Below are 14,180 nucleotides of genomic sequence, written 5' to 3'. Positions count from 1 at the left end.
CTTCTTGTCGTGGCAACTGGACTTGAATTTGTTCACTTGTAGACGTTCGACTTCTCCTCCGAACGGCTTCTTCAGTTCTGAAGAACCGAAATGAACTGAAGACGCCTCTTCTAGCCTTCAACAAGATTTTGACAACGGGGAAAGAATTTCCTCATCAACACTTTTGCAGGATCCTAGTTAAAAGCTCTCTGCTCAGTCCAAAAGTGTTGGCTTTTACTATTTCCAGTCTTGCTGTAAATGGTCTAAACCAGGGGTGTCAAACTCATCTTGGTCCAGGGGCCACAAACGGTAAAACCATGACCTTGAAATAACACCGAGTCCAAATTTTTCCTTTGTTTTATCGTAAAGGAGGTAAAAAGGTCAATTATAAAAAAATCTTTATATGTAAAGAAGTGTTCCTCTAAACAAAAACATGATGAATTAAAATTAAAAATGAATATTAAAAAAAGAATTGATAAAATGACAACATAAAATGTTTAAGTTAAAAGAGAAAATCTTGACACTAGAATTGATTAGAAAATGGATTGGTAGTATTTATAAGAGGAGGTAGAATGTTTACAAGGCTATTCTGGTTAGTTCTTAAATCAATCTTTTTAATTATGCCCGGTTTTTTTTGTAATCGTTTTTGAGTATTTTATAGAAATAAAAAAAGACCATTTTAACAATGTCACGAGACGTTTTTTTTATCTAAAAAAAAAATTATTTTTTTTTCAAATTTTGAAGCAAAAAAATACTTTGCAAAGTTACTTTTTCATTTTTTCCTTGCCTGTATTTTTATCTTTTTTTGTATAAAACCCCTCAGATTCATGTGAGAAAAAAAACGCATGGACCGCAGTAACACAAACATTTGATTTCAAGCAAAGGGCCACAAAATATTGCTCCGAGGGCCGCGAGTCTGAGACCCCTGGTCTAAACCAACCATCCGCGCTGTTTACATTCAAAAAAACAAATCTTTGGGGGTCAAAAGACAAGCTTGGATTTTAGCCGGAATCAGTCCCGTCAACAACCGGCGATCCTCCTTGCGGCGGGTAAAACCATCGTCCTTCAAACCCTTCCTGGGTGTGGAAGCGTCCTTGAGCAGGACACGGAACCCCCGGCGCCCCCAGACGGCGGCCGCCTGCTCGCCGTTCATCCAGGACGGCTGCAATGTAAAGAGCAATTTCCTGCAAGGCGTTAAGAAACTATAATAAAAAATCTGCTGCACCTTAATCTTGTCAGCAGTGACGATCGGACAAATCTAGACAAGTCAAAAATGAGGTTTACTTCCCTGGTATTTTGATTTCTGCATTTCTACCCGCTTTTATTTTCGTTGTGAATTATAGTTTACCGTGATAACAAGTTCCAATCACTTTGTGAACTTGAAGCCAATCCTGGCTGACAGGTAAAATCAAACAATAAAGCGGGTTTTAACTTCAAACAACTTTTCCGTTCAGGTCCGAAGCGGCCGCAGAGTTAATACCGCCTGTTAAACTGACATTTATAAATCTGGCCAAAGTGAAGCCAACAAACACGGTTTCTGTCTTCAGGGATCTTTTCCATATTGTTCTTAAAGACTCAGAAGCAGCAGAATAAAGTTCATTTTTCGGGGTTGGATTTGGACGCCGACGAATGGCTCTCGATTTCACGTAACAGTTACGTAGTCATTCGTCATTTTGTCCCTATTCGTCATTTAGACACAAGAGGAATCGGAAATAGGCCTTATTTTGTTTTTGTTTTTTCTTTTCATATGGAAATTATCCCTAAATTTGTCTGTAAACATCTTTGGGATATATAGATGTACAACATTTTTCCTCCTGTCTGATCCTACAGACGCTGGAGCTTATTTTTCTGCGTTATCCCTTTAACAGGGTAAAGTTTTTCAATTATTATTGATCATGATATTCTCGCTGATTGCTTTTTATATGCACATTAACGCATCCATTAGTTGCTTACATTGAAGTACATTCGAGTTCCTCGTAAAAGACAGGATTTTATTATTTGTTGAAGTAGTATTGATCATAAGAAGGTTAGTTTAAATGACCCTCGATGGATATTTGGATTGTGTTTAAAACAAAAAGTCGTTACATTTCAATGAAATCCATTAAACACATCCAACAGTGAGAAGAGATGAGATGCCACATTGGAATAAATGAGATGTTTACTGTAACACAAGTCTTGTAAAATTACTATCAACCAGTTTTTTGAGACTTCATTTGTCATTTCTATTTGGAAAAACAGAACAAAAACAAAAGCTTTCATGAGTCTGTTTAGCATCTGACTTGAGAAGGTGATTCAAAACTGTCACTAATTCTCTTTGAAAACTGTTTTTCCTTGCAATTTTCACTGAACATAATTTACTATTTACTGAATTTACAAGCATAAAATTACTAGGCTGTTGACTGCACAGCATTAAAAATGTCTATTTCTTTACTCTTTTTAAAAAATATATATATATATATATTCTGCACAGCTTTTGTGTTACGACATCCGCTGAAACTGTTACCATTAATCCCCTTTTTTTTTTTTTTTTTTGATTTTTGCATAATCAAATCATTCAAACAGCCCAAACCGAGCGCTCATTGAATTTGTTTTCCCCCGTAAGAAATTCAATATGACGCCAGACCTATCGGACAAGGCTTTCCATCGCCTGGCCAGGAGGGTAGAGACAGAAATTAAAGTTTGAGCTGTTCACCTTCAGACGCATCCGGTCAAGAACTCTGTATGCAAAACACATTCATTTGTTTGTTTAAAGTGGACGGCTTGCACTTTAAGGTAGCATGGCTCTGTTGTTGCTGTACTTTCTTTTCATATTGACAACAGATTACAGCTAATGAATGTTATACATCTTGCTAGACTAGCTTATCATTAAATAACTGTTGGTTAGGACAAAAAGAGGACACATAACATATGACCCCGGAGGATGTTGTATTGTGAGTGTACTGCTGTATCCACTTAAACTTGAATCTTAAGGCAAGTGCTAGGAAATGGCCAACTGCATGTCTTTCAACACTGCTCGTGCCCGTTTGTGGCGACGCTCATGCCTAGAGGTCAATGATTTTGGACTCGTTTTCACACCGATTGTTTGTTTGGGACGTAAAATCGGCGGAAAAGAGAGAGATTTCAAGCAACGGGTTTAGTTTTTACACGGATGGAAAATAAGAAATGGAAAAAAAAAGTGTCAGTTCTGCTGGAGTAAGATAGTTCATCGAGAAAAGTCAGGCATATTTCTATCGTTTTCTCTGTGTTTCTTTTATTTTTGGAATAAACCTCGACAGTTTGCACTCGAAAAAGTGGGTAGCACGCCAACTGTTCACATTATGGACACATATATCACCAATTATTAGGGATAAATTGTGTTTTGGTCCATTGACCAACCACTAAATAATCTAACATTACTTGAGTAGGTAAGAACATGAGGGTTTCGGTCGGCTCGATTGTGTTTATTAACGACGACAACTGGAAAAGCACTCGCCAAAAAGTTACAACCTCAGTTACACATATTAATGTCAAAAACACTGTCTTTTACCGCTTTCTAGCCAGTGACCAGGGTTGCATCAAATGAAAAACAATAAGAAAATATTGGGAAGGATAAAAAAAAAGACAGATTTTCATGATAAAATGAAGTCATCGTTCATAGAATAACGTCTATCAGGCTGCGTTCTACCTTGTTTTAAAATGCACGGATGGATTTACTGTTGTTTTATACAGAAAATAAGCATCTGGCAATATTTAACATAGTCCAATGCATTTAAACACTTAAACCAGAATCAACCCCCCACCTTCCAATAACAATAAGGATAATTATAAAGTGTAATGACTGTGTTACACGGTGAATGGCAAACACTCGTCAGATGCTATTATTATAATATACTCCTGAAAAAGGCTCTTCAGCGAAAGTCATTTTAAATTATCAATACATTATAATGAAAACTAAATTCCTTTTCCCCGTCATCTCTGAACCGCCTCGGAGCGATGACAAATCCCAAATCTACGGGATAATTTTCCCCAATTCTGCTTCGAAAAAGGTCTGGAACTTAGACCGGGTTTTCATTCGGTGCCCACAGCAAACCATTCATTATCATTTTTAATTTTTCTATTTTTTTTTATTTTCTGCGTGATGCGGTTAGATATCACGGTTTTGGATGGATTTTTCCGGGTGTTGGGTTGAAACTCTCCCCGCTGACATGACGGATCCATCATGTTAGAAGCGAAGTTGTTTCTCGTCGCGTCTCGATCGCTCGTCCTCCACGCGTAAACTCTGCCTTGTCCATTCCCAACCACTTGCCCTTTTTTTATGTAAACAGACTTTTTACCAAGAGAGCTGGCTAAAAGGACTGATATCTGGAAGTATCTTTCAGGTCTTCTTGTATGGCTTGCATAAGCCCTACTGTAAAAAAAAAGAAAAAAAAAAAAAGTGGATGGGGGTCTCTCACATCCCAGATGTGGAAAGTATAATTTTATATTTGTATTTTCAAATGATGATAATAAAAGTTGTTTGTGAAAGGTTTTCATCCTCTACTGTGGTCTAGAAATAAATGTGTTTGTCTTAAAAAAAAAAAAAAATGAAATAAAACTGTTTTCCCCCACATGGATTTTTTTTTTTTTAGTGATGATTGGAGTTGAAATGACTCTTTAACATGTGACCGAACAGGAAATGACATCTCAGGTCCTTTTCCCCACATATTAGTCATATTATTTGTTTTAAAAGCGTACTTGGAAAACATTAGAGTTTTTCTCCCCGTTCTTTTGAAATTATTGCGTATTTTTTTGTTGCCAGCTGATGCAACATTTATGTGAGCAGCCTTCATTGGAGTGGAAAAATAGAGTATAAACAGGATCTATATATATATGCATATATACACATATATATACTGTGTGTGCACAAATATATTCGAAAAAAAAAGGGAACACTTAAACAACACAATGTAACTCCAAGTCAATCACACTTTTAAGGACGTCGGATCAGCCTGGAGTGTTTTTACACTTTTTATTTTTAGTGTGACTCCAAATCCAGACCTGAGTGGGTTCATACATTTGATTTCCATTGATCATTTTGGTGTGATTTTGTTGTCGACACATTCAACTATGCAAATAACAAAGTGTTTTCATAAGGAAATTTAACTCACTCAGATCTAGGATGTGTTTTTCTAGTGTTCCCTTGTATTTTGGGTTTATATATGCAGCATAAATAGTGTACATGTCAAAGCTATCTAAAAAAAAAAGGGTGTAAAAGGTCCTTGCACTTGAGGCGCCCCTTTAAGACGCAATTTGTCCGAGTGTGTTTTTATATCCACAATTTACCAAAGTTCAATCCTACCTCATCATATCTTTTAATTCAGCAGAAGAGTCGGTCATTGTAGCATAAAAAAAAATAAAAAATAATAATCTCTGGACGTGTCCAGAGTCTCAGTGCATCATCTTGCACTAAAGTGCTACTGAGCGTGAAAATGCTGCCGCCATCCCAGAATTCTGCATCTGTATTCATTAAGTGGCTGTCAGATGCTGGTTTGTTGAGTCGCATTGAGCTGAAGAGAGATTTCCCATCAGTCTTTTACCAAAGCTTCGGAACACAGGTGAGTTTTGACATTCAAATCTATCCTTAAGAGTTTCACCTTGCTGATGTTACGGTTCAGAGGTCGGAGGCCGAAGCAGACGCGGGAATCTGCACCCGACAGATGGAGGTTGGAGAAAATCTAAAGGACGGCGATGCAGGAAGAGGCGGGAGACGCTGGCGAGCACCGATGGGGACGCAAGCTGGAGGAGCAGAAGCACTATCACATTCATATTGATTCATATTAATAAGAAAATTTAAAAATAGATAGATAGATAGATAGATAGATAGATAGATAGATAGATAGATAGATAGATAGATAGATAGATAGATAGATAGATGGTGAGCATATCTACGATTTGCATAATTTTATACAGTAATTTATTTGTTTATATATGTATGGAGGTATATAAATGACTGTACAAAATTATATTATATACATACTTATAAAATTTTGTTAGAGTAATTCATATATATATACACATTTATATGTGTATATATCAATATATGTATACACATATATATACATTGCACAATTTTGTAATTAATTAAATAATAATAATTTTAGTAATTATATATCTGTATGTATGTATATATACATATATGAATACACAAATATATAGAAAATTATAATATATGCATACCATATAATTTTGAACATGCATATATATATATATATTCATATATAATTTTATACAGTAATTTACATATATATTCATATATATGTAGATACATATATATGAATGAAAGGTGCAGATAGATAGATAGATAGATAGATAGATAGATAGATAGATAGATAGATAGATAGATAGATAGATAGATAGATAGATAGAGAGCGTACCTACAAGTTGCACAATTTTATACAGTAATTTATTTGTTTATATATGTTTGTATATATATAAATTACTGTACAAAATTATATTATATACATAATTATATAATTTGTACAGTAATTTATATATATATATATTTATATGTGTATATATCTATGTATGTATACACAATTTTGTACTTTATGTAAGTTATAGTAATTTTGGTAATTATATATGTATGTGTATATATACATATTTACATATATGAATATATGAATAGATACAAAATTATAATACATATACTGGTTGCATATCATATATTTTTGTATATATAGACATATATTGTAATTTTATACAGTAATTTACATATATATATATATATATAAATAAATTATTGTACAAAATTGTGCAAATGGTAGCTGTGCTCACTCTGTGTTTATATAATAAATATAATAAATATGGCCTTGGAGACAGAAAGAGAGCCAATGGTGAGAGACAGAGGGAAATTTGCAAATGACTCGACAACCAGTAAGAATGAAAGAATGAGAGCAGCGGTTTTTAAACTCATTGCCTGTAACTGAGGCCAGTCATAGTGTACTTTACACGTCATTTCTGCAATATTTTAGTTTTTCATGACTTTAAAACCTACTACTAAAGAGCGATACATCGTTGTTCTTTAGCGTGCAAAACTTTCAAGATAATTGATATCGCTCTCCAATGATATTCAAAACGAAGTTCTCAGCCCTGATAAAGTATGAGTCTGCAAATGTGCTCTTCTGTTGAACACACTCGTGAGAACGCGATGAAAAACCGCTCCAACCGTTCAATCAGTTCAGCCTGTAAATCAGCACAAAAAACACACAACGTGCATGACTTATGGTCAAACTCAGCGGAGAAGCTCAGCGCCACTGTGGACTAAGTAACTGGTGAAAAATTGTCATAACTTATTGCGCTGTCAAAAGAAGCTCCTCGCCAGTACAGTGAGAAACAAAGGTCAGTCCATTTAGCAGGAAAGATAAGTGTTGATCAGACAGATCTTTGGAGAGGATTAATTACGGTGTCCCGGAGAGATGGATTAGGGGTCCGCTTGCCCTGTTCTCAATTTTTCTCCCCACATTCACTGTTAGTTAGCGGTTGAAACAGAAATAGTGGATTCACTGTTAAAGGTGACGTTACTGTGCTACAGACTGGAACTTGGTCCGGGACATTTCTGTCATAGTGATCACATTGTAAAAACAAAAAAAAAAACATGTATAAATCATGCAAAATGATCTAAAAAAAAAAAAAAAATCAATATTTTTATTAATTAGTATTACTTATTATTATTCGTATTAATAATTATTATTAATGTTAGTCTTATTATTACTAATATTATTATTACATTATTTTTTAGTAATAATAATCATCATCATTATTATTATTATTATTGTTGTTGTTGTGTTGTTATTGTAATGATTATTATTATTGTTGTTATTATTGATAATAATAACAGTTATTATCATTATTGATAACAATATTCAAATCTAATCACATTAACACTTTTTATGACACTAATGACATTTTGCTTTTATTTTTATTTCCTATTTATGTCAGACAAGAATGTGTTAACTTACTGATAGAAAAGAAAATGTAAAGAGTTCCAAATGGAAAAAAATGACATGATAGAAGCCTATTTAGAACAACTGAATTATTCCCAAATTGGAAGAATGGCCCTAAAGAGAGCACCCCCTTGATCAAAACAAAACAAAATAAAACCTTGCGAGTGCGAGCCTCTTTATAAGAATATTATCACCCGAAAAAAATTTCCAATGTACACTTTCTTTTTCAACCTGTCGCCTAAAAGAAGGGAGGAGATTTTCAACGAGAAACATTATTTCTTCAGAGCTTTGATCGACGTCGCTTAATGCACCTGATCGAAACATCTCCTCCAACTTTGATGGGATTGTTTGAAGCTTTGGATAAGCTTAAATGATTTCATCTTTCATCTGAACATCCGGTCAGTTGTGCAGAAGGTTTAGACTAAACGTGACCTTTCCGGCACGTCCAAACCAGACAGATTTTCCACTCGCAGCGATGCAGCTCCTCCGCAAGGCATCGGCCGAGGAACTAAGAGGACCAATTAAAAACCTTGAAAAATGACTGCAGGTGCAGGGGAGTCTCTTGAGAGCTCATTTGGCGAAGGTCTGTGTTCTCACTTGTGCTTTTAAAGCGCACACTTTCAGTTCTGGAAAAGCCGATGTGCATGAAAACTGTAACATAACTAGACTCTCCGTGGTCCTTCAGTCAGTTTGGGGGTTTTTCCTTTCTTCTGTAAGGTCTTTTTGAACAACAATTAATTTTTTTTTAACTATCATGTTAAAAAAAAAAATCTCTGTAAACGGTATAAATGCATATTTATGTTCCATTTGTTACTGAAATGCATGTGTTTGTATTTGTAGCGCTCGTCATTGTTTGAGCGACGCTACTTTAAATGCTAACGCTAATCATGCTATGATTTATTTTGATTCGATGGGAGTTTAAGTGCATGAAGTCTTCTATTATACTGATAAAAATGTGTTTTTTCACAAAAGATTAATTATAATAAACCTGAAAAATAATAATAATATTACAAATCATTGCACTTTTGATATTTGAATCTCAAATTTCCACCTGCTCATTTTTTTTCTGGTTATGTTCTGTAATTCATCAACATCCGGGACTCAAATTGCCTTTTGATTTTTGCTAATACACTTGATTAAATGACTTGAAAACCCTAATAAACTGCTTTTCCAAACATTGTGGCCATGTGAAATTAGCAATTATCCAAATAAAATAATCGACAACCCTGTGACGTTTTTTTTTTTTTTTAACTCCTTTTAATTTTGCAATTTTTTTTTTTTTTTTTGTCAGTAGCACCATTTTCAAAAAAAGAAAAATCAACAAAATCAATATAGTCGCCACATCTTCAAACCGATTGAAATGTAACTGTTCTGTCGCATTCAGAACAACTGGAAAAAACGTCCGCGGAGGATCTGGTCCGTGTGAAAATGTAAGGATAACACAGACGTATTTCATGACGGACGTCCAAAAAAAGAAATTCCAAAAAGCTTGAAACTGGATATAAGATCATGAAATTGAATTAAATAGTTGTGCAACGATGAACTCATGAAAACACATGAGAGACTCAACCCACATTTGTTTTCATCTTCAATTTCAGTTTATTAAGACTCCAAGAGGTCCAGGACGACCAATGGGGTGCTGATACATCTCTGTCATTTTATTTAGGAACAATGCTCATTGTTATGCACGATGTCAAGTTTTATTAATAAAAAAAAACACACTACGGTAAAATGGCATGACCGACTGAAGGGGTTTCAACCTCAAGTGTGATCTGTCTTGCGCGCCCGTAAGAGTCGTGTTGCTCGGTTTCAAATCTAAATTGAAACCGAGGTGATCTCATTTGACTAGTTTTGTGTAAGTATTACCTCCGAGATTCTGTAAAGACCGTGAGAAAATGATCTCCGTCGCTAAGCTGTATACTAGATTTGCATACATGTTTATTGCGCAAATTCGGCCGACACGGATACAAGTGCAAATCAGTATACTTCTATTTTTGCGACAAACAATCAAAAGTCTGTTCACGGTGGACAAAGTGAATCGTGAAACCGAACCCCGACCCATAAACTCCCAGACGTTCACGCACAGAAGAACTAAAGGCCGGTGCTCGTTACGCTACCTGAGACTCGATTTAAAAGCTTTTCACCGAGAGAAAGCCTGGTTTGAGTTTGGCCTCGAGCAACAAGACTAGTTCCGGTGAGCTAGACGCCAAAACAACGGATGCACGGAAACTAACACACTGACTTTACGTGGAGTTCTAGTGACGGCGAGCAGCTTTCACTGCATGAACTGACAGGGTTGAATTGCAGCTTGTTGGACAACATAAAGACGTACGGCGGAAGAAAAACAGTTTGTGAAACTGAAATCCAAATTGAATTTGTTCATGATGATCGTCTGCAGGGTCAGTGTGTTTCCTGGATGAAAAACATTCTCCCAGATGCTTTACCTGAGCGGTATCGATGACATTTTCATATCGTGAGAGGGGTAAAAAAAAAAAAAAAAAAGATAGAAAATCATTTTTAACCAGCTGCATTTGTTGATATTTAATGAAAACATTTTCCTTCTCCTTAAATTCATGGATGAGAGATGTCTTTAAGAAAAGCAGATCCCAAACCATGATCTGGTAAGACGAGACAAGATCTCACTCAGCCTGCATGTCGAAATAAAGATGCTGCATTTTTGAAACCGTCCGCTTCCCCTAAAGCAGGGGACTTTATCATTACCATATCATTTTTGCTTCAAAATTTGAAAACAAAATGATTTTTTGATGGAAAAAAAAAACAGCTCATGACATTGTTAAAACGATCTTTTCTTTTGCTGTTAATTGATATAAAAACCACAAAAATTATAGCAAAAAAATAAAATAACGGGCAAAATTAAAAAAAGACTGAATCCCAGCATGTCTTTAACACCAAAGATTTGTTTTTTTGGACGTAAACAGCGCGGATGGTTGGTTTAGACCAGGGGTCTCAGACTCGCTGCCCTCGGAGCAATATTTTGTGGCCCCTTACTTGAAATCTAATCTTTGTGTTAGTTCGGTCCGTGCGTTTTTAGTGCGATCTTTGGGTTTAAAAAAAAAAACAGACAAGGAATAAATGAAAAAGTAACTTTGCAATGTATTTTTTTGCTTTATTTGAAAACAATTTTTTTATAAAAAAAAAAAAAAGTCTAGTGACACTGATAAAGGTCTTTTCTTATTTCTATAAAATACTCAAAAACAATTGCAAAATAAACAAGCAAAATTAAAAAGACTTATTTAATTACCAGACTAGCCTTGTAAACGTTCTACCTCCTCCTATACATGCTACCAATCCATTTTCTAATCAATTCTAGTGACAAGATTTTCCCTCTTTATCTCAACAATATCTTTAGGTTGTAATTTCATCAATTCTTTTTTAACATCAATTCATCACGTATTATTCAGAGCAACAGTTCATGATATAATTTTTTTTATAATGTACATTTACCTCCTTTACACTGGTGTTCCTTCTAGGTCATGATTTTACGGGTCCGGCCCCCTTGACATGAGTTTGACACCCCTGCCCTAAAGTAATAGGTAGATATTGAAAAAAATAAAATAAATAAAAAGGGAGGTTTGATGAGTTTTCCACAGTTTTTGAACTGAATAACCCCGTCTGGCTGCGGGAGGAAGGCGAGCTTCTTGATAGGCAACACAAGCTTGCCTGAGGAGGCACTTGACAGAGTAAATAGGCCTGAATAAACACACAACACTTAGATTACATAACCCAAGATAATATACAAACCTACAATAAATAGATGAGTGGACAATCTCACCACGAGTGGATGGAATGCAGGGCCATTTACCGCCGGACTGATTGGAGATGATGATTACGGGCATTGCTCGGAAGATGATGCGGGTTCACCGCCAGGCATAAACATAAATAGTAAGCGGAGGAGGATGGTTGAGGAGGGAGCCGTGACCCAGAAAAAGCAGTTTCAGGGGACGGTTGAACAACACATTCTGCAGCCCATCAATATTGGCAAGTCAGCTAATTTGTTGGCTTCACGTTTATGGCAACTTAAGAATAACCTCAGTCGTCAGGGTGAAATTTAGCCAATTGGCATGAGGGAAATTATTGTTTAAATTGATAGCATATTTAAAATACACTATATTCCCAACACCTTTGCTTTTTTTTTGTTTGCACTGCATTGGGATACAGGGAAAAAAAAAAAAAAAAAAAAGATGTTGCCACCCTACAATTACCGTCTCCAGGTCTTCGTCTGTTGAAAGCAATTTAACGTATTAATAACTCGGTGCTGAGAAACGTGCACAGAAGAAAACAAAATACAATTTAGTGCACAAGATACAAATGTGGGAGCCAGACAGAAAGAGAGCGCTGTGCTTCTTTGCAGTTTTGAGGATTCAGATTTGACTCTTCATTGCCCCACAACCACTATCACACATCAATCCACCATAAAAGGTATTATTTGTGACACAATTCAGTGTATATATGTCTTTATGTAAAACACAATCTGACATAGAAAAATAGGCCAGCCCAGAATTGCTGACTTCCAATTAGTAACATAAACAGTGTGTATCAAAATAATGTTGGGTATTGTTGTGAAATACCCCCCATTCATGATTTTATTAGGTCACCTTTTGTTTTATCTGGGGGTAATTATGATATGTGTTTTGTTTCAAGTAGAAAACATTTCCACTGCATCTAATATTTTTGATTGAAACTCTTATTTTTTTAGAGAATTTCTCACACCTGTTTATATGCAAACACAGCAGGTTGGACCCCAGTTTCTAGGAAACCTATTCTGTCAACATATAAAGACTTAGCCAGAGGATTAAGACCCGGAGGAAATGAGAGAAATGTGAACTCACAGTACAGGGTTGAAAATGTCTGCCGAACATCTCAGCAGCATTAAGCTGGGTCTTAGTCTGGCATGTGGAAAGAATCTGTCCTGAAGGGACAATATTACTGTAAACTTCCCAGTTTGATACATACATATATATATATATATATATATATATATATATATACACTGCTCAAAAAAATAAAGGGAACACTTAAAACACACATCCTAGATCTAAATGAATGAAATATTCTTATGAAATACTTTGCTCTTTACACAGTTGAATGTGCTGACAACAAAATCACACAAAAATGATCAATGGAAATCAATTGTATCAACCCATGGAGGTCTGGATTAGGAATCACACTCAAAATTAAAGTGTAAAAACAAACTCCAGACTGATCCAACTTTGATGTAATGTCCTTAAAACAAGTCAAAATGAATCTGTGTTGCTTCCTGAGTGGACACTATGATTTCACACAAGTGTGATTGACTTGGAGTTACATTGTGTTGTTCAAGTGTTCCCTTTATTTTTTTGAGCAGTATATATTCATGATATGGCAAAAAAGTATTGGCTCACCTGCCTGGACTGGCAGATGAACTGCAGTGACGTGCAGTTCCTGATCCAGAGGGTCCAATATAACGTGGGTCCACCCTTTGCAGCGAGAACAGCTTCAGCTCTTCTGGGAAGGCTGTCCACAAGCTTCACCATGTGTTGATGGCCATTTCTGAGCGTTCTTCCAGAAGCACATTTGAGATGTTGGACAAGAAGGCCTGGCTCTCAGTCTCCTCTCTCATTCTTCCCAAAGGTGTTGTATGGGGTTGAGGTCAGCAGACTCTGTCCTCCATGTCCTTATAGATCTTGCTTTGTCCACTGGTGGACAGTCATGTTGGAAAAAGAAGACGCCAACTCCAAACTGTTCCCACAAAGTTGGGAGCATGGAATTGTCCAACATGTCTTGGTTTGCTGAAGCGTTCGGAGTTCCTTTCACTGGAGCTAAGGGTCCGAGCCCAGCTCCTGGAGAACAACCAACCTTCACACAATGCAGTCAGACAAGTAGCATCAAACCCATTCTATGAAGCTCTCTGTTCTTCAGCTCATCTGAAGGCCATGTGAAGGTTGGAGGTCTGTCATGATGGACTCTGCAGAAAGTCGGTGACTTCTTGGCACTTTGCTCCTCGGCATCCGCTGAGATTACGTGGCCTAAAAAGTCGCCGTCGTTCCCGAACACTTCCATGTTCTTCTAATCCAGCCGACTGTGGAATATTTAGGACTGGATTTGTCGCACAGGCGGCTTCCTATCACAGCTGGAGTTCCCTGAGCTTCTGAGAGCAAACCATTGTGTCACAAATGTCTGCAAAAACAGTCTGCATGCCTTGGTGCTTGATTTGATGCACCTGTGGAAGCCATTGGAACA

Source organism: Fistularia commersonii, chromosome 3, assembly GCF_037954325.1.
Source record: "Fistularia commersonii isolate RoL2024-O1a breed Wild chromosome 3, RoL_Fcom_v1.0, whole genome shotgun sequence".
Taxonomy (NCBI): domain Eukaryota; kingdom Metazoa; phylum Chordata; class Actinopteri; order Syngnathiformes; family Fistulariidae; genus Fistularia; species Fistularia commersonii.
The sequence above is the reverse complement of the archived record's forward strand: the minus strand, read 5'-3'. Positions refer to the sequence as shown.